Below are 27992 nucleotides of genomic sequence, written 5' to 3'. Positions count from 1 at the left end.
CAAGGCTGCACTGAGTTTGGGTGGACTTTGAGTATCATTAACTGATCCCTTATTAAGCTGTGCCTAAATTCCCATTATTGTAAATCGGAAAATATTTTAATTATCATACAGAAGTTTTGTAAATATGGATAATGTACATGAAGACACTTTGAAATGACTTCAAATACATGCAATAATTAATTAATATCATAAATTATGAAAGACATAGTTTATTGGCAGCAAAAATGCATTAGAAAACATAAAATAGTCTAAATCTTTTTTCTCAAATTAATATTTTAAAATATTATACTCTCAACCCAAGAGATATAGACAGTCAGTAGGAAGTATCTGAGATTTTCTGTTTTGTTTTTGTTTTTTATATCTCCTTTACAGTATGTTTGGGTCCACATAACTTGTTCTGGCCAAAGCAATGTGAAATGACATGATCTGGGTCAATTCTGGTTTGAGGCAGCTACAGGCCAATCTATTTCATCAGCAATCTATCTTCCTACCAATGAGAAACATGGAGGTCTTGTGTTCCAGATATTCTACTAACCAAGTGAATGAAAGAAACATTTGAACTGTATAGAGTTTCCATGAGTAGAAATGAATCCTTTATTGTGCTTAGCCCTTATATTTTATAGTTTCTTTTTAACTGTAAGATAGCTTAACATATCTTTATCAATACACACAAAGTCTCAAAATTATTCAGTAGCATTGCATTAAAATTATTTACAAAACAAACAACAAAAACCTTTTAATCCCTGCATACCAAATATTTCAACCAATGTATACCTGTCTCTGGCACCATTCTTTGACATCCACTCTACTGTATTCTTTGTCTATAAGCAAACATGCTATCTTGACTCTGAGCAGCTTTACTTTCTCATTCCTGTCCCTAAAGTGATGTTCCTCCCATCTTCACAGACATAATCCAAACAGTTTTCAAATACAATACCATTTGCAATACATGCTAGAAAATCTCTAACAAAAATCAGCAAAAATGAAAATCTATTCCTGTTTTTAAAAATCTGTTATCTCAAAAATGTTAGATTTTCAGAGAATCAAACTTTTCATATAATCCCAATTCTTTTTTTGAAAACTCTATTACTCTGTAATGACCAAACATGCATTTCACCCTTTAAAAGAAAGATTTGTTTATGCACAAAATGCAGATGACTATAAGCTTTCATTTGTTTGCTCAATTAAATTTCTTCAATTGAGCCATTTAGGATAATGCATGATGAAGCACTTTATATTCACAAAAATTCCTTCCAAAATAATAAAAGTCTTTGAAGTTAACACTTAATAACTTTTTTGTATATATATATATATATATAAAATATATGTAATATATAATATATGTGATATATATAATATATGTAATATATATATTATATATGATTACATATATAATATATATAGTATACAGAGAAGAATAGAAACCTACTAAAATCCATATTTATTCTAAAATAAAATGAATCAATAAAATACTTAATGGGCACCATCAATAAATTATATAGAGAAACAAAAAATGGATATCCCCTGCATGGAATGTTTAGGAGTGGATTCCAGCTCAGGAGGAATCCCAGTTCTGCCACTTATTTTTGATACTACATTGAGCAGCTTCATCCAGGCTGCTCACTGTGTCTCATTTTACCTGTCTGTAGAGTGGGGAAGATGATGGTCATGAAAATAACAAAATAATAATAACGCCTCTTTATAGTAGTGGCTCATGAGAATTAAGCATGGGAAAATATTTAAATCTCTTAGAAAATTGCCAATATGCACTATTTACAATAGCAAAGACTGGAACCAACCCAAATGCTCAATGATGATAGACTAGACAAGGAAAATGTGGCACATATACACCGTGGAATACTATGTAGCCATAAAAAATAATGAGTTTGTGTTCTTTTTAGGGACATGGATAAATCTGGAAACCATCATTCTCAGCAAATTGAAACAAGAACAGAAAGCTAAACAGTGCATGCTCGCCGTCATAGTCAGGTATTAAACAATGAGAACACGTGGACTCCGGGAGAGGAGCATCACACACTAGGGTCTGTTGGGCGGGGCAATGGAGGGACAGCAGGAGGGTGGGGAGGTCAGGAAGGGAAAACTTGGGGAGAAATGCTAGAGGTAGGTGACAGGGGGATGCAGGCAGCAAACCACATTGCCATTTGTGTACCTATGCAACAATCTTGCATGATCTTCACATGTACCCCAAAACCTAAAGTACAATTAAAAAAAAAAAAAGAAAATTGCCAATATGTAGCAAGCATTCAATAAACATGAGCTGTCGCTACTGCCACTACTACTGCTTCTGCTACCATCATTACTCCTCAAGCTACAACTATGTTAGACCTTAGGTGTATATTTCAGGAAATATTACATAATACCTTCCATTTTTTCCCCAGAGCAATTTTGGGTTCTTTCAAAAATGTGTAAATATTGTGCAATATTAGTGAAGAATCTAAGCTTATTTTATGAGCAAATGAACAGTTACTATATATTCCAGAGAAAGAAAATGACATGATTTATATGGGTCGTGAACTGTAATTTATTCTCACTGGTTGCCAGTAATTTCTTAGTTCTTCCACTGTCATCTTTACCAAATTTTGAATGTGAATCTGCTATAAAGACTTTGCTATGTAACTACTGAGAAGGTGTTCATATGTTCAATATAAATTATGAAAATATTTAATTGAAATAAAAATAAAGCCATTGATTTCTATTCCTGTAATCATTTATTTGTTTGACAAGTCTTATAATTTCCTGCATAAATAATTTGAGGAATGAATAACTAATTGTTTTATGGGAATGACATTTCCAATGTAGTTCATTGAAAAATTCGACTTTGGTTAGAAAGTAAATTTTAAGTGTATATATGAAGGGGTTTTAAATTAAACTTTTCATTTTGAGATAATTGGAAATTCTCAAGTAGATGTAAGAAACAATATAGAAAGACATCTTTACCGCTTTACACAGTGTCACCCAATGGGAGCATCTTGTAAAACTATTATACAATATAGCAACCAAGATATTGATAGTAATACAGTCAGGAGAGTATTTCCATTATAATAAGAATCTATGACTTTATCCTCTTAGAGCCACATCTACTTCCTTCCTATCCTTACCTTAATACTAAGCAAGGAATAAACTCCCCTTCCTCTCTAGAATGTTGTCATTTAGGAGTGTTACATAGTTTGAATCACACAGTATGCAACCTTTTGTGATAGCCTTTTTCACTCAGCATATTTATGGAGAGCCATCCAAAGTATTTCATGTATTGTTCCTTTTTATTGCTGAATAGCATTCCATCGTCTGGATATAGCATAGGTTCTTCAACTAGTCACCCCTTGAAGCACATCGAGGTTGTTTCCAGTTGGGGTCTTACAAATAAAGCTGCTATAGGCATTTGTGTACAGGTTTTGTATGAACATTAAGTTTTTATTTCTCCAGGAAAATTTCCAGAAGTGCAGTTTACTTTGTTAAGGAACTATAAAACTGCTTTTCCAAAGTGACTATGCCATTTTTCAAACTCACCAGAAAAGGATGAGAGACAAAGTGTCTCCACATACTTGCCAGAATTATATGTGCTTATTGTTTTAACCATTCCGACAGATGTGAATGAGAAAGATTTGTTAGAGCTTCCCTGGGCCTCCCTCCTCCCTCCTTTCCCTTTCCCTTCTCCATTTCTTTCTCCCTTTCTCTCCTTCTTTCTTTCTTTTTTGGTCCATTGGCATTTCTGGTTTGCTAACATCTTCAACTGAAAGTTTGGGATTTATGAGGAATATAAAAAACTGTATACTGAGTCTTTAAATAGTACTAAAACTAGCAAAGAATTATGACTTACATGTAAGTTTTAATAAAGTAACCCTCCAAATAAGTATATAAATAAATACTTTAAAAATTAAAATACTAGAAACAAAGCAAAAAGGGACTAAATCAATTGAAGAAAACATATGAATTCTATTATATATATGTGCATATATATAATTTATTTTCGATGTTCAAAACTTGAAAAATATATGTAGTGGGGCTGTTATTTAGGAAACTATTGTGTGTCACTCATTTATTTTCAATAATTTTTAAGTTAATAAAGTTTATAAATGTTTTCATAGATTTTAAATTTAGAGGGATTTTGATTTTTCTTTTGTGTTCCTTCTTCCTCTACAGTCTATTTTTCTTACTTGAGTGAAGAGAGGGATGGAATTTTCCCTGGACCTCCAGGCATCTGTACTCTCCTGGGTTCCCTCATGAACAGGAAGGCAAGATGGTGGCCTGCACCATGTGCAGTGACAGTGAGAAAAGAGGAAGATCATGATTAAGTTTTCCATAGGAAACATTAAGAATTACAATTTCAGCATAACTATATATGCAAAAATAGGCATCTTTGATAGCTAATATTAAAATGGGGCTATATTTTGACTTTGTTTTATTATTTTGTGAAATGAAGTTGACATTATAATGAATACTTAATAATCATTGACCATGAAGATATAACTAATTGAAAGCAAAGAAAACATTATTTAATTATTGAAATATGCTCAGAAAAAGTATAGATTTATTCTTTTTCTTGTGAACTTTCTGAATTTAGATCCTTAACAGCTTCCAATTAATATTAGCATTACTTCTAACTCTTTAATCAGATAGCAAAAGGAGAACCAGAAAGAGAAAGATTGGTTCCAAAATGTGTTTTTCTATTGTCAACACATATTGTGTTCATGAATATTATAATCCATCAATGTATCTTATAAATGCAAATATTTAGACTATAGTTTGTTTTATGTATACTAGTATATAACTGAAATAATGAAAACCTAAGTCAAAATTAATTTTAAAACCTTCACCATACAATCATAAAATAATATGTAAAATATTCTTACCTTAATAAGAATCAGGCTTTGGATTTCAAATATACATTTTTTTATTTTGAATGTTATTACCATCAGAGACGATAAATGCTTAAAGAGCTGAATATGGTAATTAACCTGAGTTGATCATTATACAATGTATATATGCACCGAAACATCACATTAAATCCCTCCCATAGGCATGTACAATTATTTTGTATCAATTGTAAATATAAAAATTGATAAAAATATTAATTTTTTATCATTCTAACTCTTTGTTAAAAAATTTACAGAGTATGATACAATATGATCTTTAAAGTATTTGCTACTAATAAAAGAAGGACCAGAATAATTACATATTATATTATTCATAATAATTTTGGTAGCCACATATTCATAATGGCAAAACCAATCTTGAGAACCCATTCCAAAATATTCTATTTTCACTTATAATAGAAGTTCAACATTTCAAATGATGGTGTTGGAAAACCTCCTTTTATCTATGGCTGTTGGTAAAATCAACCAATTGCTCTGTGCTCCTGCTATAGGTCACAGGCAATTCATGAAGCATCTTTGGTGATATTGATTAAATTGTCTCCCCAAAATGCTTATGTTGAAGTCCTTAAACCCAGTACTTCACAACGTGATTTAAAAATAGAATACTTATATGTGTCCTTTTTTTTTTTCAGGTCAAATGTGTAATGTGCTGACGTCGTAACAAGGTTCAAGGGTGGCACATCTCACACAAGCATGTGAACACCCAATCATCATGCTCATGAACTACAAAAGGATTTATGTGTCCTATTTCAAGTCAGGATGAGATCATACAGGAGGACCTACTAGACACCATACTTTAGCCCTAATCTAGTGTGACTGGTGTGTTTCTAAAAAGGAGAAATTTGCATGCAGGGAGAAAGGCATGTGAACCCGAAGGCAGAGATTAGGGAGAATGCCATGTACAAGGCAAGGAACACCTGAGGCTACCAGGAGCTAGGAAAGAAGCCTGAAACAGCTCTTCCTTGAAGACTTCAAAAGGAACCAACTTTGTTGATACCTTGAAATCAGACCTCTAACCTCCAGAACCAAGAGACAACAAGGAAAACAATAATATGCACTATATTTACATGTACTAATATTTTGGCAAATAAGACCTAACCGTTTTAAAGGCCATTTTAGACCCTGTTTAGGGTTTGAAGAAAATAAAAGGGGTGAAAGGTTACTGTCATAGAAAAATAGCTGCAGTAAGACCAGGGACTGTGGCTTATGCCTATAATTCTATCACTTAGGGAGGCTGAGGCAGATGGATCACTTGAGGTCGAGAGTTCGAGACCAGCCTGGCCAACATGGTGAAACCTCATCTTTACTAAAAATATACAAATTAGCTGGGCATTGAGCTGGGTGCCTGTAATCCCAGCTACTAGGGAGACTGTGCTAGGAGAATTGCTTGAAGCCAGGAGGTGGAGGTTGCAGTGAGCTGAGATCATGCCATTGCACTCCAGCCTGGGAAACAGAGCAAAAACTCCATCTCAAAAAAAAGAAAAAGAAAGAAAAATAGCTGCAGTAAGGTCATTTAACAGAGGCTTCAGGAAAGGTCTCTGAGCTAAACTTGAGTTTAGAGACCAACAAAATAATATTCCAGGCAGAAGAAAGAATAAGTAAAAAGGCCATATTAGGAAGACAAGCTTGGCATTCTCAAAGTAAAGAAGAAACAGGAGAGGCCATATAGTAAACATGAAGAAGTGAGTAGTCCATATTTAAGAGAGAGAGGAGTTTTATTTATTTTATTTTGTTCTAAGTGGAAACTAAAATTTTATATAGAGTTTGTATCTGATTTACTTCTCAAAACTTTGTTTAGGATCACATTGGAAGAATTCATTCAGGTAGCAAGTATACACATGAAAACAATGCAGAAAATTCCTGATTATTAATAAATGCTATCGTGACACCAGCTATATTTAGAGGGTACTTCCCAGAATCCCTCTGCCTAACATTATTTCTTTTAGAATGTCTGTTCCTTTAGCCTAAATTTCTCTTTCTAGAAATACATTTATGTAAACATCCTACATATCCTAAAAGAGTGGAAGGTTCATTTTACCATTTAGTTCATTTGTGCCCTAAATGGACTATAACATAGTCATTAAAAAGGTGTATAAAATTGCTATGTGAAAACAACTAGAATAACTTAAAATAGAATATTAAGTGATGAATAAGAATGCATGTTTCCATTCATCATAATTTCATCTATAAATATATGAATGCCTTTGGACAACAGTTGAATGGCCTAGCAAATATGAAAAAAAAGTTAAAGAGTTTTGTATTTTTATCATGATTTTCCTCTTACAATTAAAATGTACCTTAAGGTAAATATATTTCTTTGGAATGAGTCAATACAGTACTTACAATTTAAAAATTCTCTATTTAAATAGTACACCTATCAAACATTGAGGCATGAATGAGTTTTAGGTTTGGGTGTTGACAATTGGTCATCCCTGACTTAGGTTAACAAACCACGACTTAGCACAAAACAGTAGCATTTGGGGATTTCTGGCTAAGGACAGTTGGAATTCAGAACTCTGAAATGACAACCCAGCCATTTCACATCTTGATGTCTCTCCTGGTTCCTTGGATCAAAAGGAAGGGTAGAGTTAAACAATGAATGGGAGAAGAAATTTTCAAATTCCTAATTCACAAAACGTTTAACCCATCATGGCAATGTTTAGTTAGTCTATGAACTGTGATCTCCAAATGCTAAAAAAAAAAAAAAAAGAACCAGGAAAGATAATTTATTTGGCTTGTCCCCAGAGACAATGGGGTATCTTGATAATTGCTTTAAAAAGGTTAAAATTTAAATACATCAGCATTTTCAAATGAGGAGCTTATTATTCATTTACTGAAATCATGAGACTTATTTTATTATACTAAAATAGTTGCTGAAATTCACTAGCTAAGTAAGTAAGTAAAAGGAGAAAGATCCTTTTATATATCTTAGTAACCAGCTTAAGTAGACTCCAAGTTGTACTCAAGAAATTCAGAAACAGTCAATGTAATACTATTCTCTCCCTTTCTCACTTTTTCTGTTCCCATTTTCCCCATGCATTATTATTGATCTATGACAGTCTCTGTGCTTACCTATATTCTACCTATACTTCGAGACTCAGTCTAAATTCTAAGGCTGACAGAATTTTGGATTCCGACAGATGTTATTTCCAAGTTTTGTTTTGTCTGTTTATGGATTTCAAGAAAGTTAAATTGCCTCAATTTGTTTCCTCATGTGAAATGGGCAATATTATGTTTTCCATATAACACTATCAGGAAAAAGGGAGATAAAGCACCCTTATGAGGCACCCGATAAATATTAATCTCTTCCCCATTTATGTTACTCAGTGCAATCTTATCCAGTTGGAAATAATGTAATTAGGAAGAATATGATCTCTTGAGTAGAGTTTCAACAGAGTTTAACCACTCATCAGATGGGATACCTTCACTTAAACCTGACTGGGTCCCTGTGTTAGGCACAATAATGGTCCTCCCAAGAAATCTATGTACTGATCCCTGGAAGCTTTGAATTTATTATATTAGAGGACAAAAGACAATTAAGGTTGATAACGAATTAATGGTCGCATAGATGAATGTGACATGGGAAGATTATCCTGCATTATCCACATAGGCCCAAGTTGTCACAAGTGTCCTTGAAAGTGGAAGAAGAGACAGAAGAGTGGGTCTGAGAGATGCAACATGAGAGGAATTTGACTTGCTTTTTCAGAATTTGAAGGTGGAGGAAGTGCTCATGAGCCAAGGGATGTGACAATCTCTAGAAGATAGAAATGGGTTTCAGGTGACATCTAGCAAGAAAACTGGAATCTCAGTCTAATATCTCAAGGAACTAGATTCTGCCAAAAACATGAATGAACAAGGAAACAGATCCAGCCCCTAGAATGTCCAGAAAGAAATGCAGTTCTGCCAACAAGTCAATATTAACCTTCAAATTACGACCTAGAGAACTATAAGATTGTTTTCTTTTAAGCCAAAAATTTAGAGCAAATTCTTGAAGGAATAATAGAAAAAACTAATGGAGTTTCCTTTGTAAGAATATTTAAATAGGGACAATTATCCTTAACCCATGTTATTATTTTGAAAATTTATCAGGCTCACACAAACACCTGGCACATATTAGCATCCCATAATAAATGTTCTTTTTACATATTTTCCTTCTTTTTTCATTCCACTCTGGATTCCTATTATTTTATCTGGAAACTATATACTGGTGTATATTGTCTGTAGATGTATACGAAACTAATTATGTACATGTGATACCTCTTCCAGTAGCAAATTCTATTATAATTTAAGCTCCACAATTTACTGGTGGTAATCCTTAAGTGAGTTGTGTAACTTCTCTGTGCATGCCTTTTATCTGTAAATGAAAATATTAAGGGTAATAACTCTTTTATCTAGTTGTGGTAATATTCAAAGAACAGCTACTTATATAGCATTTAGACCAGCATCTGCAACATTATATTTGCTCATTAAAATCAGCTATGTTTATTTTTTCATAGACTTATATCCTTCAACTGATTACACGATATGTTCTTTGATGTTCTAACAGTATCTTGGAGTAGTTCTTGTCCTACTTAGAATCTGGAAAAATGCCAAAATGAAAGTAGATACTTGATAAATATTCATCAACTCAATTTTATGTTCTTCTTTAATCTAGTCACGTATCATTAGCACTTAGACCAATTCTATCTCCATCCTTTGAAGGATAGAAGGAACTTTCAGTGAGAGGAGGGAAAGAGGGAACATATTCAGAGAACCAGCATCTTAGACACTTAGTTGCAGAAAAACTCTCTTCCCTATTCTACTGTGTCAGAAAGAGCAAGAAAGTTTTGATGTAATCAAAATTCACTCCACTTATGTTGACGCTCTCTGAAGAGCTACGTGCTATATTTTTATGCTCAGATGTACAATGAGAAATGAGGACTAAATGGTTCCAAGTTATTTTCCCAAATTCTAAAAATCTAAAGTCATTATTCTTTATAGCATAAAATGTTAATCTTTTAAGTATTATTTAAACTTAGAAGTAAGCATTTTTCCATTGGACTTAGCACTCAAAATGTTGACTCAATGACTGAAGATGAAATGTACAAAACAAGTCTGTTTCACTGAGCTAGTCAAAAACACAGTTTGCGGAAGCAGGTGGAATGGGAATCTCTAACTATAATTATATTAGATTACTTGAAGTTAGGGACCATATTTTACTCATCTTGTGCTTAGAAGTGTGTGTTAAAAATAAAAGAAATTCCAATATTTGTTTAATTTAACTGCATGAATTTAACTGCTGTTTAGCAGAGTATATTGGAGCAGAAAAAGATATATATTTCAACTAGGGAATCAGGCTATGAGCAGAGAAAGAAACACAACATCCATACATTAAAGAGGATAAGAGCTCAAATCATCAACACAGATTTTTTTTTATTAAAACCAGGATGTGACCAACTAGTGAGACTAATTTCTTAAAATGACTTGGTACATTTTATTACTTTATGTGTTTCAGTTAGTGTATGTTACACAATGATCTCATTAAAATACTGACTTTAAAAATAGAATATAAACTGTTGACATTACTTTCACAATTTGAATTCTATGAACATTTCTACAGTGAATAGTTTTTCTCTGAGAAACATGTTCAAAGAAAATAGCATCTGGTTCCACGATCTTGTGGTTTTCCAGAGCTCTGTGACATATGGATTGTGGTTAGGAGAGCTGGCTTTGAGACCAGGTCACCTCATTTTAGATCCCAACTCCAGCACTAGGTGATCCTGGTCATGCTATTTGTGAACTATCATTTACATTTTTAGGAGGAGAAATAAATGGCATTAAAGCCCTTATCACTATATTTGCCACATAACAAGTGTTCAATAGACATTAGATATTTGGATTACTATATTTTAAAAAGTAATATTTACTTGTGACTTTGCTCAAAGCATCTTGGAACTTTTCATACCCTATTCATTATCTTTATAGAATTTAATATAACCAACCAAGAAAAAAATAAAATGCATGTATATTTTCTTCTTCTATTATTTTAACATGTGGGTAGAAATCTTAATCAGCTGTAAATTATAGGTGACAAAAGTCATACAGTCATTTTGAAATTAAACACAAAGATATTCAAAAATGACTATTACGTGTAGATCACTTGAATCGCAAAAGTTACGTTTTCACTTTCATTTTTAGTTAGTTTAAGCTTCAAAAATGCAAATAATCCTAATGAAGGGCTTTGAGGAAGAAATGAATGTCACCCCACATCCTGGACAGCATGTAAGCCTTGCAGCATTGGGCTCTAGGGCCTAAGCTTGTACAAGAAACTGATTCTGGCAACTGAGCAAACATATGTCCTTCTCAGACTTTAGGTCTTATCTCTGAATATCTTATAACCACACATCTTTTGATGCTTTTGCCAAGCATCCACCTGCCTTTCAAATGTCCTAATAATACTATGGTTGCATCCAAATCTCATGAAGCATCCTATTACCAAAATGTTTGTAAGGCATAAAAGGAGTGCTGGCAGTGTATAAAGTAATAAAGGCCTTTTCTGTTGTTGGTAATTTTCACATTGCTGTTTTCATCAATTACTCACAATAAGAGGCTTGCAGGATGGCAAAACTCACATGCAAGGTCTTTCAAAATCTGTCCTGCAAGGGAATTAATATTCTTCATTTTATGCTAATTGGTGACCAGATGCTGTGAATCACAAAAACGTTAGTGTCCTTTCAACCTGAGAATCTTTTGTCTGCTTAACAAGCAGCAGGTTGAAGGCTATAAAAGCAAATCAGAAATAATATGTCAATTATATCTTATCAGCACAACTATTTGCCTGGTTTCTTTCTGCAGATAAACCAAAACATATTTATCAGTCTTTGGAATTGAGAAGGAGAGTATAAGTTATTTTCTCAATACCCTGATAGAGAGACAAGGACATATGTTGCTGCTAAGATTTGCAACAAAAGAAAAAAAAAGAATTGAATTAAAGTGTAAATTTCTGAGAAACACAACAACAAAACTAGGGTACACTGACTTATTATTTCATGCTGCTTGAGATAAATAAATTCTGGAATCACTGTTGACATCTATGATTTTGGGGAGTGAGGTAGTAACTCTTTAGCCTTATTTATAAAGAGAACTACTTTAATGTGCATTAGGTATTAAAATATTATGTGAGAATAAACCCCAGAAATATGTTTGTATATGTGTGTTTATATATTGTGTTTATAACACAAATACATATTTATATAGTACTATGAATCCCTAATGAGAGCAGCAATGATCAGTATATATAAAACAACGATCATATATAGTGACATATTTGTGTGTCATACACACACACACACACACACACACATACATATGGTTATATATATATATACACATGCCCACATATATATGGTCAATGTTATAGTACTATCTTTAGTAGTCAAAGATCTTGAAGCAGGTATCATTCATATATATATATATATATATATATATATATATATATAAATTTATATATATATATAAATTTGAAAGTTTCCAATAAATATTCTGAAACCATTTTTTGGAAAGGAGGAAGAGCTGAGAGTAATATAAAGGGTTTGGAGAGGGCATCAATTCTTAAACTAATTTCTCAGGATTATTCTGATATATAACTGATGAAGAATCCTATTACACTAACTTAAGAAAATCATTTGTCTTCCAGAGATGTGGATGTATAAATCGAACTCATATGGGGTTTTTCATAACACACTTTACAAAGCTTCATCTCATGACACATGACTGAAAAAATCTAGTGAACACCATGTGGGAGATCACAGCGATCACTGAACCCTGGACTCATGTTGTCATGAAGGCTCTATGTAGTACACCAAATAAACTTCCAGAGTAATATACCCAAAATGTCAGTCTTAAAAAATATATAGATAAAATGCTTATTCTACTTTTTGAAGTACAAAACTATAACAGACACATAACGCTTTCTTTCTGAAGCCAAATACTGTGTATTTATGCGCTGTTTATACCACAAAGATACTTAAAAATCTAATGATTCCAGAATAGTGAAATTGCAATATTTTGAGTTACCGTCATTATTGAACTTTGGTTGATTTTAATAATGCTTAAGGCATTGTGTTGCCATTTACAGTGAATAGAACAGGGTCTCTGTAATCAAAGGGATAGTGGTTAAGACAGGTTATAAAAATAAAAAAGATGAAAATGAAAAATAATTAGAATATTACTGCTAAAATAAATATTATTCCTACATATGAGGAGCTCAGCACTCTTAAAGAAAATGTATACATTTCTTTTTACAAATATTTACAAATACTTCAAGGAAAATTTTAATCCACTAAGTAACTTGGATTTATTTTTTTTTATTTATTAATTTTTTGGAGATGGAGTCTCACTCTATTGCTCAGGCTGGAGTGCAGGGGCATAATCTCGACTCATTACAAACTCCATCTCCCAAGTTCAACTGATTCTCCTGCCTCAGCCTCCTGAGTCGCTGGGATTAGAGGTGCATGCCACCACACCCAGGCAATTTTTGTATTTTTAGTAGAGATGTGGTTTTACCATGTTGGCCAGGCTGGTCTCAAACTCCTGATCTCAGTTGATTCACCCATCTTGTCCTCCCAAAATGCTGGGATTACAGGTATAAGCCACTGTACCTGGCCTGGATTTATTTTAAAATAAATTCAGTCCATGCTCATAGGCAGAAATTTTTGTGATGATTATATTCTGCAATTGAATATATGGTTTGTTCAGTCTAATCACACCCCTGACTTTATACTCTACTTCGTTTGATTGCTTAAAAAAATAAGACCTCAGGTTTTTTCCAACCTCTGAGGTTAGCAAAAGAAACAATGGCATGACAAATTGGGCTGCTGCCTTTCTAGATGAAATTTAAAACCTGAAATTCTATTCAGATTTATAATCAGGAATTCACTCTTTGCTCTGTTTTGAACTTCATAACTTACTTTAAAATACAAGTTTTAACTATTCTTTTCTCTATATGTCTTATAAATAATTACCTTTGTCCAAAAGCAATAAATTCTGATATGACCCTAGGCTAAAGTTATAAGGAAATATGAAGGTACTATACTGTCACAGAATAGCAAGAGGTTAACCCAGAAGAATTTATATGAGGGGTGTGAGTGAAAATGCCAACATCATGCAGAATTGTTACTATTGCATTATGTCTTTATTTAAAGAAAAATTAATATTTTTTCTTTAAATATATATATATCAATTAAATATATATATATTTAAGGTATACATGTCGAGTATTTTATATCCTTAAACATGGTGAAATAAATCACTACAATTAATCACTACAAACCTTATACATGGTGAAATAAATCACTACAATAAATAACTGAGGTGATACAATTAGCATATTTATCACCTCAGTTATTTTCTTGTGTGTGTGTGTGTGTGTGTGTGTGTGTTTCTGGTGAGAACACATAACTTCTATTCTCGTAGAAAATTTCAGGTATACAATAAAATATTGTTAACTATAGTTACAATGTTGTACACTAAAGGTCCACAACTGGCCAAGCACAGTGGCTCATGCCTGTACTCTCAGCATTTTGGGAGGCTAGGCAGGTGAATTGCTTGAGCTCAGGAGTTCAAGACCAGCCTGATCAACATGGAAATACCTCATCTCCAAAAAAACATACACACACATACACACAAAATAACTGGGCATAGTAGCATACACCAGTAAACCAAGCTACTCAGGAGGTGAGAGGCAGGAGAATCACTGGAGTCCAGGAGGCCTAGGTTGTGGTGAACCAAGACATGCCACTGTACTCCAGCCTGGGCAACAACAGAGCAAGACCCCGTCTCAAAATAAATAAATAAACCAATATATACCCAAACAATTATAAATCATTCTATTATAAAGACACATGCACACGTGTGTTCAAGGCGGCACTGTTTTCAATAGCAAAGACCTGGAACCAATCCAAATGCCCATCAACAATAGACTGGACAAGGGAAATGTGGCACATATACACCATGGAATACTACACAGCCATAAAAAACAATGAGTTCGCATCCTTTGTAGGGACATTGATGAATCTGGAAACTATCATTCTCAGCAAACTGACACAAGAACAGAAAATCATACACCATATGTTCTCACTCATAGCAGGTGGTGAACAATGAAAACACATGAACACAGGGAGGGGAGCATCACACACTGGGGTCTGTTGATGGGGGACAAGGGAGGGACAGCGGTGTTGAACAATGAGAACACGTGGACACAGGGAGGGAAGCATCACACACTGGGGTCTGTTGATGGGGTCAAGGGAGGGACAGCAGGGGTTGGGGAGGTCAGGGAGGGATTACATGGGGAGAAATGCCAGATGTAGGTGACGGGGAATGGAGGCAGCAAGCTACATTGCCATGTGTGTATCTATGCAACAATCCTGTGTGATCTGCACATGTACCTCAGAACCTAAAGTACAATTTAAAAAAAAAAGAAAGAAAAATAAATAACAATAAATAAATAGAGCTCAAAAACTTAGTTATCTTGAATAACTAAAATTTTGTATCCTTTGACCAATATCTACCCATTTTTTTACCCCTCCATCCAAGGTAACCACCATTCTACACTGTTTCTATAACAATATAGATTCCACATGTAAGTGAAATCATGCAGTATTTGTCTTTTTGCATCTGAATTATTTCACTTAGTAGAATGACTCCAAGTTCATTCATGTTATCACAAATGGGAGCACGTGCTTCTGTTTTAAGGTTGAATAATATTCCATTTTGTGTACACACACACACATTTGTCCATTCATTCAACAGACTTTTAGTATATTTTAGTATGTTTCCTTATCTTGTCTATTTTGGACAATGTTGAAATTAAATGGGAGTGCAGATATCTCATCGAGATCCTGATTTTACTTCCTTTAGATATTTACCCAGAAATGGGATTGCTGGATTCCGTTTTAGTAGTTTCATTTTACTCCACATAGAAATTAAACTAACAATAAATAAAAAGTCCATGTCTTGATATAGAATATTCCTCCCATTACTTATCAAACAGCATATACAAGTATACTATGATATTTTGGAAGCGATAACTAAGTTTACATCTTTTTTTAGCTATAATGGTTTGTCAAAAGGTCAAATCTATCCTTAAATTCAACTCCAGCAAGAATTTTAAAACCTGTTTGTTTTTGAGAGTTTTATTAATTGCAATGTGTTGATATATACCTTTAAGATTTGTTTCAGCCTGCATTCCAGGTTTAAAATTAGGGAAATGGAAGATTATGTATCCAAATATGATGATGATATAAAGTTTTATATTGTAGTTATCATGGATCCACTATGATTGGTGATATGAACATACTAATTTGTTACATAAACAAATATCTACTGTCTCCCTCAAATCAGAGCAAAATTATCTGTACTTCAATTTATATCTAATAATGTCTATTCTGAATTGCATGTTACCACTATCAGTTTATCAGTAGTCTCTCAAATTGGTATCTTTCCAGGTGCCTGAAAAAGTTAATCATTTTTTGTGTGTTATTTAGTTTGTTATTATACTAAGACTTCCTAATGATAATAATAATGATTAGATTAATTTGAGGCTAATGGAATATCAGCAGATCTAATCTACTAAAAGTTCTTACACCTGAGGAAAATCATACACTTAGCACATTTAAAATGGGACACAATGTATAATAATAAGCGCACCAACAACAAAAATAGATCTCTCAATGATCCAAGGCCTAAATTGTTTGCTATTTTGACTCATTTGTTCTTCAAAACAACCCATGAGGTAGGTGTGATCCTTGTTCTGCATTTTAAAGATGACAGAACTGAGACCCACACATGTTTAATTACCTGTCTGAGTTTGCATAGATAGTAAATGTCAAAGCTCACATTCATTTCACACCCAAGCAATCTGGCTTCACAGCCATGGTCTTAATCTACTGTCCTGTGAAACTAGTCAAGAACAACTGTCACTGAAAGAAAGATCACATCAATCTATGGGTTTACATAGCCATGTTTCTAGCCCTCAGGTTTCCTTGGGATGAGAAAAGAAGTCCCATGTGGATTCATTTTTCTCTTCTTCAGTGTCTCTGGATTTATATATGTAATAGTTCCTCTGCACTTCAGCTTCAGAATCATGTAGGACTGAGTCATTCATTTACAGAACTCATTTCTTTTGTAACTTCTCAAAATATTTAAAAATGTGCAGATGAGGGAGTCTGATGGGTCTCACAATAGTATAATGTGACAGTGATACCTTTTATGACCTCTCCTGGTTGTCTCTGCTCTTGCATTTCATAATTGGCCTTCAACTTCAGATGCCTAATTTATTTAAAGGAATTCCTTATCAGGTGTTAGAGCCCTTTTATTAACAGATGGAATGGCATCATTTGATTTTAATTTTTATCCAAGAAAAGAAAAACCAAAGTTTGAAAGATACTGCATATTCAGTGCTGCCTATTTTAACAAACTACCATACAATTCTTTGAAAAGGTCTGACTATAGTCCATTACAAACACAATTAAATTTCAAGATGGACTTATTTTGCAACTCTGTACTGCAAACCTTACTTCAGGGTGCCCAGCTGAGATAAGGGCAAGGATAGAAAGAATGTGATTAAGAAAGTAGAAAAGAAAACCCGAAAATGAGGCATGAGTCATTTATATTCTTAACATTCAAACCACATATTTTCCTTTCCAAACTATATTACTTATAATAAATATTTGTATATAACATTATGAATAATAATATAATTTCAAAAACAAATAACAAATTTTTTTTCCAAAAATATATTTTAATTCTGTATTGAATATATATAAGCATTGGAGTCTTCTCTTTTCCATATATCCTAATTCTGGAACATGTCTTCCCAACATAAATATACTAATGTAATAAATTACTACTGACTCTAACATGTTTTGCCAGTTTGCCTCCTTAATATCATAAAACATTTTTAAATCTGAAGAGAGAGTTACACTGAAAACATACTATTTTCAAATTTTGGAATAAAAATCATAAATAATACCTACAGACCCAGAAGTTATTATGACTCCTTCCTTTTAGGAAATGTGGGGAAGAGCACTGAAAACAGATAAGATAGGAATTTAAAAAGACTATGAGGTTCTCCTTGCCTTCTAAATCCCTTGAACAGGTTATGTACAAATTATACCACTTACATGGCAGCAAACTATGACCACATTTTGAAAGCTATTCGATTAGCTATTTAAAATGTATAACTATTAAAATGTTCAACAGATAGACTCAAGATGGCGCTGTGAGAACAACCCAGGATTGGAGTTCTCGTTGTGTCCGCGGAGAGGTGAGTCTGAGCTGCATTTCCAGACTGATCTTTGTTGCCCACAGAATGGGGAAATTCCCAAGTGAAGAGGAGACGTGGGATGCCAGGCAGATACTCCGCCTGGTGAAGCCGGCAGCCGGGGTGGCAGCGGCCGGCCCTACCCAGAGCTCCCCACAGGGCGCGCTTGTCCAGGTGCCCCATTGAACCAGCAACCGCAGACGTGAGAGGGCTGGACTTGAGACTGAGCTAGACTTGGACAGCGGGCCAGCCCAGGGGATTGCCGGAACAGAGCGTTAGGGTTGGCCCAGTGGGACGAACAAAACCACGATTTCAAACAAGCCCCGTGCAGACGGCCCGAGATGCTCTGAGGGGGAGGGGTGGCCACCATTACTGAGGCAACCCGCCCCAACTGAGATACACGCCCATTGATGACGCAGCCAGCCGTTGCCGAGGCAACCCGTCCCTACTGGGATACACGCCCACTGCTGACGCAGCCTGCCATTGCCGAGGCAACCTGCTACAACAGAGAGACTCTGCCGCAGGGCGTGGCGGAGAACAGCAGAGCAGCAGAGCCAGGGCAAGCCTCACAACAGCAGGGCGGAGCCTCGGCAGGCAAACAGTGGCTAGTCTGCGTCCTAGCTGGGCAGGACCTCAATGGACATCAAAAATAAAGCCCAAACCCCTCAACACAGAGCATTTGAGAGAAAAAGGGTTTTTTTAAATGAGCTCTATTGCAGCAGAATCAAACATAGCAGCCTAACAGCCCTGAATGAACAGAGCTCACAGCTCAGCAATTAAGCCCCTATAAAGTACAAACTGTCTCCTCAAGCAGCTCCCTGACCCCTCTATATCCAAAAGACTGACATTAGGCAGGCATCATCCTGGGACAAAGATAGCAGAAAAAGAAACTGGTAGCATCCCTCGCTGTGCCACAGCTGCTAGAGGTGCACCCCAGACAAGCAGGGTCTGGAGCGGACCTCAGCAGTCGTACAGCGAAGGGGCTAGACTGGTAGAAGGAAAACCAAGCAACAGAAATACTTCATCATCAACATTCTGGGTGTCCACTCAGAGACCCAATTAAAAGTCAGCAACTACACAGACGACCAGCGGACAAATCCACAAAGATGGGAAGAAACCAGCGCAAAAAGGAGGAAAACACCCGAAACCAGAACACCTCGCCTCCTAGAAAGGACCAAAACTCCTCACCAGCAAGGGAACAAAGCTGGACGGAGAATGACTGCGATGAAATGACGGAATTAGACTTCAGAAGATAGATAATGAGAAACTTTTGTGAGCTAAACGATCATGTATTAAATCAATGCAAAGAAACTAAGAACCTTGAAAAAAGATTCGAGGAAATGATAACAAGAATGGATACCTTAGAGAGGAATATGAATGAATTAAAGGAGCTGAAAAACACAATACGAGAACTTCGCGAAGCATGCACAAGTTTCAATAGCCGAATTGACCAAGCAGAAGAAAGAATATCTGAAGTCGAAGACCAACTCAATGAAATAAAATGAGAAACCAAGATTAGAGAAAAAAGCGCAAAAAGGAATGAACAAAGTCTCCAAGAAATGTGGGACTATTTGAAAAGACCTAACCTACGTTTGATAGGTGTACCAGAAGGGGACAAAGAGAATGAATCCAAGCTGGAAAATACTCTTCAGGACATCATCCAGGAAAATTTCCCCCACCTAGCAATACAGGCCAACACTCAATTGCAGGAAATGCAGAGAACACCACAAAGATAGTCCGCAAGAAAAGCAACCCCAAGGCACATAATCGTCAGATTCAATAGGGTTGAAATAAAGGAGAGAATACTAAGGGCAGCCAGAGAGAAAGGTCGGGTCACCCACAAAGGGAAGCCCATCAGACTCACAGCAGATCTCTCGGCAGAAACACTACAAGCCAGAAGAGAGTGGGGGCCAATATTCAACATTCTTAAAGAAAAGAACTTTCAACCCAGAATTTCATATCCAGCCAAACTGAGCTTCAGAAGTGAAGGAAAAATAAAATCCTTTGCGAACAAGCAAGTACTCAGAGATTTTGTCACCACCAGGCCTGCTTTACAAGAGCTCCTAAAAGAGGCACTACACATAGAAAGGATCAACCAGTACCAGCCATTCCAAAATCACACTGAATGCTAAAGAGCATCAACATAATGAAGAATCTACAACAACTAACAGGCTAAACAGCCACTTAGCATCAAAATGGCAGTATCAAATTCACACATAACAATATTAACCCTAAATGTAAATGGACTAAATGCACCAATCAAAAGACACAGACTGGCAAATTGGATAAAAATCCAAAACCCATCAGTGTGCTGTATACAGGAAACCCATCTCACATGCAAGGATACACAAAGGCTCAAAATAAAGGGATGGAGGAAGATTTACCAAGCAAATGAAAAGCAAAAAAAAGCAGGAGTTGCAATTCTCATCTCCGATAAAATAGACTTTAAAGCAACAAAGATCAAAAGAGACAAAGAAGGCCATTACATAATGGTAAAAGGATCGGTACAACAAGAAGAGCTAACAATACTAAACATATATGGACCCAATGCAGGAGCACCCAGATACATAAGGCAAGTTCTTAAGGACTTACAAAAGGACTTAGACTCCCACACAATAATAGTGGGAGAGTTTAACACTCCACTGTCAATATTAGAGAGATCAAACAGACAGAAAATCAACAAGGATATCCAGGGCTTGAACTCAGACCTGGAGCAAGCAAACCTGATAGACATTTACAGAACTCTCCACCCCAAATCAACAGAATACACATTCTTCTCAGCACCACATCACACCTACTCTAAAATTGACCACATAATTGGAAGTAAAGCACTGCTCAACAAATGCAAAACAACTGAAATCATAACAAACAGCCTCTCAGACCATAGTGCAATCAAGTTAGAACTCAGAATTCAGAAACCGACCCAGAACCGCACAGCTTCATGGAAACTGAACAACTGGCTCTTGAATGTTGACTGGGTAAACAATGAAATGAAGGCTGAAATAAAGAAGTTCTTTGAAACCAATGAGAACGAAGACACAACGTGCCAGAACCTCTGGGACACATTTAAAGCAGTCTGTAGAGGAAAGTATATAGCAATAAGTGCCCATATGAGGAGAATGGAGAGATCCAAAATTGACACCCTATCGTCAAAATTGAAAGAGCTAGAGGAGCAAGATCAAAAAACTCAAAACCCAGCAGAAGACAAGAAATAACTAAGAACAGAGCTGAACTGAAGGAGACTGAGACACGAAAAACCCTTCAAAAAAATTAATAAATCCAAGAGCTGTTTTTTGAAAAGATCAACAAAATAGACAGACCACTAGCCAGACTGATAAAAAATAAAAGAGAGAACAACCAAATAGATGCAATAAAAAATGATAAAGGGGAAATCACCACAGATTCCACAGAAATTCAAACCATCATCAGAGAATATTACAAACAACTCTATGCGCATAAACTAGTAAACCTGGAAGAAATGGATAAATTCCTGGATTCCTGTGTCCTCCCAAGCCTAAACCAGGAGGAAGCTGAGACTATGAATAGACCAATAACAAGGTCTGAAGTTGAGGCAGCAATTAAGAGCCTACCACACAAAAAAAGCCCAGGTCCAGATGGGTTCACAGCCGAATTCTACCAGACACACAAGGAAGAGCTGGTACTATTTCTTCTAAAACTATTTCAAACAATCCAAAAAGAGGGAATCCTTCCCAAATCATTTTATGAGACAAACATCATCCTGATACCAAAACCCAGCAGAGACCCAACGAGAAAAGAAAACTTCAGGCCAATATCCATGATGAACATAGATGCAAAAATCTTCAATAAAATATTGGCAAGCCGATTGCAACAGCAAATCAAAAAACTTATTCATCATGATCAAGTAGGATTCATCCCAGGGATGCAAGGCTGGTTCAACATACGCAAGCCTATCAACGTAATTCACCACATAAACAGAACCAAAAACAAAAACCACATGATTATCTCAATTGACGCAGAGAAGGCATTTGACAAAATTCAACAGCCCTTTATGCTAAAAACCCTCAATAAACTCGGTATCGATGGAACGTATCTCAACGTAATAAAAGCTATTTATGACAAACCAACAGCCAATATCATACTGAATGGGCAAAAACTGGAAGCATTCCCTTTGAAATCTGGCACTAGACAAGGATGCCCTCTTTCACCACTCCTATTCAATATAGTACTGGAAGTTCTAGCCAGAGCAATCAGGCAAGAAAAAGAAATAAAGGGTATTCAAATAGGAAAAGTGGAAGCCAAATTGTCTCTATTTGCAGACGACATGATAGTATACCTAGAAGACCCCATCGCCTCAGCCCAAAAACTCCTGAAACTGATAAGCAACTTCAGCAAAGTCTCAGGATATAAAATCAATGTGCAAAAATCACAAGCATTCGTCTACACCAATAACAGACTTAAAGAAAGCCAAATCAAGAGCGAACTGCCATTCGCAATTGCTACAAAAAGAATAAAATACCTTGGAATACAACTCACAAGGAACGTAAGAGACCTCTTCAAGGAGAACTACAAACCACTGCTCAACGAAATCAGAGAGGACACAAACAGATGGAGAAACATTCCATGTTCATGGTTAGGAAGAATTAATATCGTGAAAATGGCTATACTGCCCAAAATAATTTACAGAATCAATGCTATCCCCATCAAGCTACCATTGACTTTCTTCACAGAACTGGAAAAAACCACCATGAACTTCATATGGAACCAAAAGAGAGCCCGCATAGCCAAGTCAATTCTAAGCAAAAAAACACAGCGGGGCGCATCACACTACCGGGTTTCAAACTATACTACAAGGCTACAGTAATCAAAACAGCATGGTACTGGTACCAAAACAGAGATATAGACCAATGGAACAAAACAGAGGCACCGGAGGCAACACAACATACATACAACTATACAATCTTTGATAAACCTGACAAAAATAAGCAATGGGGAAATGATTCCCTGTTTAACAAATGGTGTTGGGAAAACTGGCTAGCCATGTGCAGAAAGCAGAAACTGGACCCCTTCCTGACACCTTACACTAAAATTAACTCCAGATGGATTAAAGACTTAAACATAAGACCTGGCACCATAAAAACCCTAGAAGAAAATCTAGGCAAAACTATCCAGGACATAGGAGTAGGCAAGGACTTCATGAACAAAACACCAAAAGTATTGGCAACAAAAGCCAAAATAGACAAATGGGACCTAATGAAACTCCACAGCTTCTGCACGGCAAAAGAAACAGTCACTAGAGTGGATTGGCAACCAACAGAATGGGAAAAAATTTTCGCAGTCTACCCATCTGACAAAGGACTGATATCCAGAATCTACAAAGAACTCAAACAGATTTACAGGAAAAAAACAAACAAGCCCATTCAAAAGTGGGCAAAGGATATGAACAGATACTTTACGAAAGAAGACATATATGAGGCCAACAATCATATGAAAAAATGCTCATCGTCACTGGTCATCAGAGAGATGCAAATCAAAACCACATTGAGATACCATCTCACGCCAGTTAGAATGGCGATCATTAAAAAATCTGGAGACAACAGATGCTGGAGAGGATGTGGAGAAAAAGGAACACTTCTACACTGTTGGTGGGAGTGTAAATTAGTTCAACCATTGTGGAAGACAGTGTGGCGATTCCTCAAGGCCTTAGAAATAGAAATTCCATTTGACCCAGCAATCCCATTACTGGGTATATATCCAAAAGACTATAAATCGTTCTACTATAAGGACACATGTACACGAATGTTCATTGTAGCACTGTTTACAATAGCAAAGACCTGGAATCAACCCAAATGCCCATTGATAATAGACTGGATTGGAAAAATGTGGCACATATACACCATGGAATATTATGCAGCAATCAGAAATGATGAGTTTGTGTCATTTGTAGGGACATGGATGAATCTGGAGAACATCATCCTCAGCAAACTGACACAAGAACAGAAAATGAAACACCGCATATTCTCACTCATAGGCGGGTGATGAAAAATGAGAACACATGGAGACAGAAAGGGGAGTACTAAACACTGGGGTCTATTGGGGGGAAAAGGGGAGGGCCAGTGGGAGGGGGAGGAGGGGAGGGATAGCCTGGGGAGAAATGACAAATGTGGGTGAAGGGGAGAAGAAAAGCAAAGCACACTGCCATGTGTGTACCTACGCAACTGTCTTGCATGCTCTGCTCATGTACCCCAAAACCTAAAATTCAATAAAAAATTAAAAAAATAAAAAATAAAAAAATAAAAATAAAATGTTCAACAAAATAGGAATGTGTTATTTGCTAGGCTGTTAATGCTCAATGTCTCATACTCTACAGCTGACAAGCCAACTGTAAAGATTTGTTGATGCTCAGAAGTATGATTTTAAGAACAATCTTGCAAGAACCATTAGGCTTTTAAATTACAGGAATCAAGCTGGTGGTTATTTTTTAAATTCATGTATGTATGCATTTAATATTCAGCCCTGAAGTTCTATTATTAGAATATACTTTTCAAGATGATTCGAAGATGAAAAAGGATGGTTCTTGCTCTTAAAACTATGCAGCCACCTTCAGTAGGTGCTGTAATAATTTCAACATAAAGATTTGAGCAGGAAGTAACTAACTCTGGCTTGGAAAATACAAGGAAAGCTTTTTGGAAGAAATAGTGTTTAAATGAAGACATTGCCTGTGCTCAGGACAACCGTCCATTACAGAAAATTCTTGATGTTTCAGTCTCCTCAGGCGGCCAGAACTTCTTTAACACAATCTCAACTTCATTCTGCTGTCTTTCCTACTACTACTAAAACCTCTTCACCTTTACTGATAAAGTTTGAATAACTGTCTACATAAAGGATCAGTAAACTCTTTCTTATAAAAGGGCCATAAAAATATTTTAGCCTTTCTGGGTCACAAGGTCTCTGCTGCAACTACTTAACTCTGCTGTTGTACAGAGGGAGCAACCAGATAAAATGAAAAGCAAGCAGATGTTGCTGCATTCCAAGCAAAAGTAGTTTATAAAAGCAGGTAGCAGGCAAGATTTGACCTGAGGCTACTGTTTGCCAGCCTTTGGTCTACAGTACCCACCTCAAATGTCCTGGAGTACTTCTTTTATGCTTCCACAGTATCACATCCCCTTATCTCATCTATACAATATAGTGAGTGACATGATGGTTATAATGTAGTGTAAACATTATACTGTCATATAAACAGTAATTTATGACATACTCACCTTAGTACATGGTTGATATGGTTTGGCTCTGTGTCCCCACCCAAATCTCATCTCAAACTATAATTCCCACATGTCAAGAGAAGGACCTGTGGGAGGTGACTGGATCATGGAATTGGTTTCCCCCACGATGTTCTCATGATAGTGAGGGAGTTCTCATGAGATCTAGTGGTTTTATAAGTGGCAGTTTCCCCTGTGCACTCTCTCTCTCACTCTCCTCTCCTGCCACCTTGGGGAAAAGGTGCCTGCTTCCCCTTTTCTTTCTGCCATGATTGTAAGTTTCTTGAGGCCTCCCCAGCCAAGTGAAGCTGTGAGTCAATTAAATCTTTTTTCCGAGTCTCTGGCAATATCCTTACAGCAGTGTCAAAATGAATTAACACAATGGCAAATATATAAAGATCAGAAATCACGTTAATAAATGCTTAATATGTCTTGAATAAATGAACAAATAAATGTCCAGATGAACAAATTAAAAATAGAAGAAAATAGAACCTAGGACAATGTGATGCAACATGAAGGTGCTACTCAATTATTCTAGGCCGTATAATTAATGCAAAAAAAACTAAACGCAAACACAATGTTTATAAAAATGTGTGATCTGTGATATAAAAAATACTCATTTTTATTTTAGTTTCATTGATACGAAGAAGTTAAAAATAAGGAAGGTAACTGGCAGTAAATACCTTTGTTTTTGAATGTGTTACATACTTTTAAATACTCTAAAGTGATCCATAAGATAACTACTGATTTGTAGATAAAGTTATATGAATACATTTACATATTTTTTAGAAATAAATACAAATGGTTAACCTTCAAAGTATAACCTAGAATAAAATATAGTTATCTGTTTTTATGTTAGCTTAACAATTTTTTTAAACAATTAAGAATCCCTTTTTCTTGCTTTTTTTTTCTAAACCTGAAATCACTGTTATTTCAGGGATCCAAGTTTTACATTAGTGTTTTCTATATTGCAAACACCAATGTAAAATCATGATACAAATTTGTTTAAGGAAACCATTTCTTTTCTTTTAGTTAAAAAAAAGAGTGAAAATGTGTAGAAAATTACTAATGTTCAAAAGAATTAAAACATCTCATTTTAAGACTAAAGTTATAAGAAAAAAGACAGACTAAGTGTACAGAAATACTTACTTGAAGTATATTATGTTCTATGCCTGTATATAATTTAGTTCCTGATACTCTAGCTTTAAATATACAAAATTGGTTTGATCATAAAATGTGTGGTTTATACTAAACCTATATTGTGCTATTCTATTCATTGCACAAAGTTTAGTATTTGATATGGTTTGGATGTATGTTTTCACACAAATTTTATGTTTAATTGTAATCCACAATGTTGGAGGTGGGACCTGGTGGGAGGTGATTGGATCATGGGGATGGATTTCTAAAAAATGGTTTAGTACCATCAGCTTTGTACCATCCTTGAAATAGTGAGTGAGTTCTAGGAGATCTGATTATTTAAAAGTGTATAGTACCTCTCCCACTACTCCCACCTTTGTCATGTGAACTTCCTGCTTCCACTTTGCCTTCCACCAGCAATAAAGCTCGCTGAGGCCTCCCCAAAAGCAGATGCCATCATGCTTCCTGTATAGCCTGCAGAACAGTGAGCCAATTAAATGTCTTTTCTTATAAATTACCCAGTCTCAGGTATTTCTTTTTAGCAATGCAAGAACAGAATCATGGCGTTCCATAAATTATGCATAATGCTAAAACAAACATTTCTCTCTTTAGAAAGGACAACATATATTTATTGTTTCAGAAAGGTCCATTTTAGAGGTATGTAACTCATATATTAAATACAGATAAAATATTATATAATAGAAGCTCCAGACATTAAAATCACATTTAAAATGGCTTATTTATTGACCTCTGTTCACTTTATCATTGTTTATATAGATTCCTCCATTTATAAGAGAAAATATGTTAAATCATCAAAAAAGTATACACCAAGCTCCCACTACTTGGTAACTGCTTGCTCCGGTGCTAGAAAAAATATGATGAGGAAAAACACTGGCGAGAAAGAGAGGGAGAGAAACACAGATCTGTCATTTTGCCTTAAACACCTGGGACTCCCAATAAAATATGTAAAATATCATATTTCTGGGGAAAATGACAACAAAGAACAGTGATATCAGGGATAAAAACAGCTAAGGTGAGCTCACTGAATGGAGGAAATTTCCAAACTACTGCCCAGATTTGGGAGACCGGAACAAAGCTCGTTCTTCTTACTGAGTTAGGAGACATGTTTCAGAGGTCAGGGAGGCTAAAGTGGCTCGAGTTTTGAGCAAAATGCAGATAGAAGGGAGGCAAACAGAAATAGTTTCCAATACCTGTAGAGTGGTTGCTTAAATATTTTCTGTACTGTTATGTGCATGTGTCAGAGAAAACTACTGAGACCAGAGAAGAAAAATAGCACAAGAATGAAATGGGAGAAATAATTCTCAGTGATCAACCTAAATCAGGAATAGTTTGTATTCCCACCAGAAAGAATAAATACCTCCTAACACATGGGATAATGTTGAACCTAGACTACAGACTTTT

The 27992-nt window shown here is 35.5% G+C and overlaps 1 protein-coding gene and 1 non-coding gene across 2 annotated transcripts in view; both read right to left on the bottom strand.

The window, feature by feature from the left end:
• Positions 1 to 27992, bottom strand: part of SGCZ (sarcoglycan zeta) — a 1232742-nt gene that overhangs the window by 634583 nt on the left and 570167 nt on the right. The gene's annotated exons all lie outside the window — the stretch shown is intronic.
• On the bottom strand, positions 5527 to 5630 carry LOC118147072 (small nucleolar RNA U13). The gene has a single exon (XR_004733242.1). It is a non-coding gene; the product is annotated as a small nucleolar RNA U13 (small nucleolar RNA).

Source organism: Callithrix jacchus, chromosome 13, assembly GCF_049354715.1.
Source record: "Callithrix jacchus isolate 240 chromosome 13, calJac240_pri, whole genome shotgun sequence".
In the NCBI taxonomy this organism is placed as follows: Eukaryota; Metazoa; Chordata; class Mammalia; order Primates; family Cebidae; genus Callithrix; species Callithrix jacchus.
This window is presented reverse-complemented; position numbering and strand designations above follow the sequence as displayed.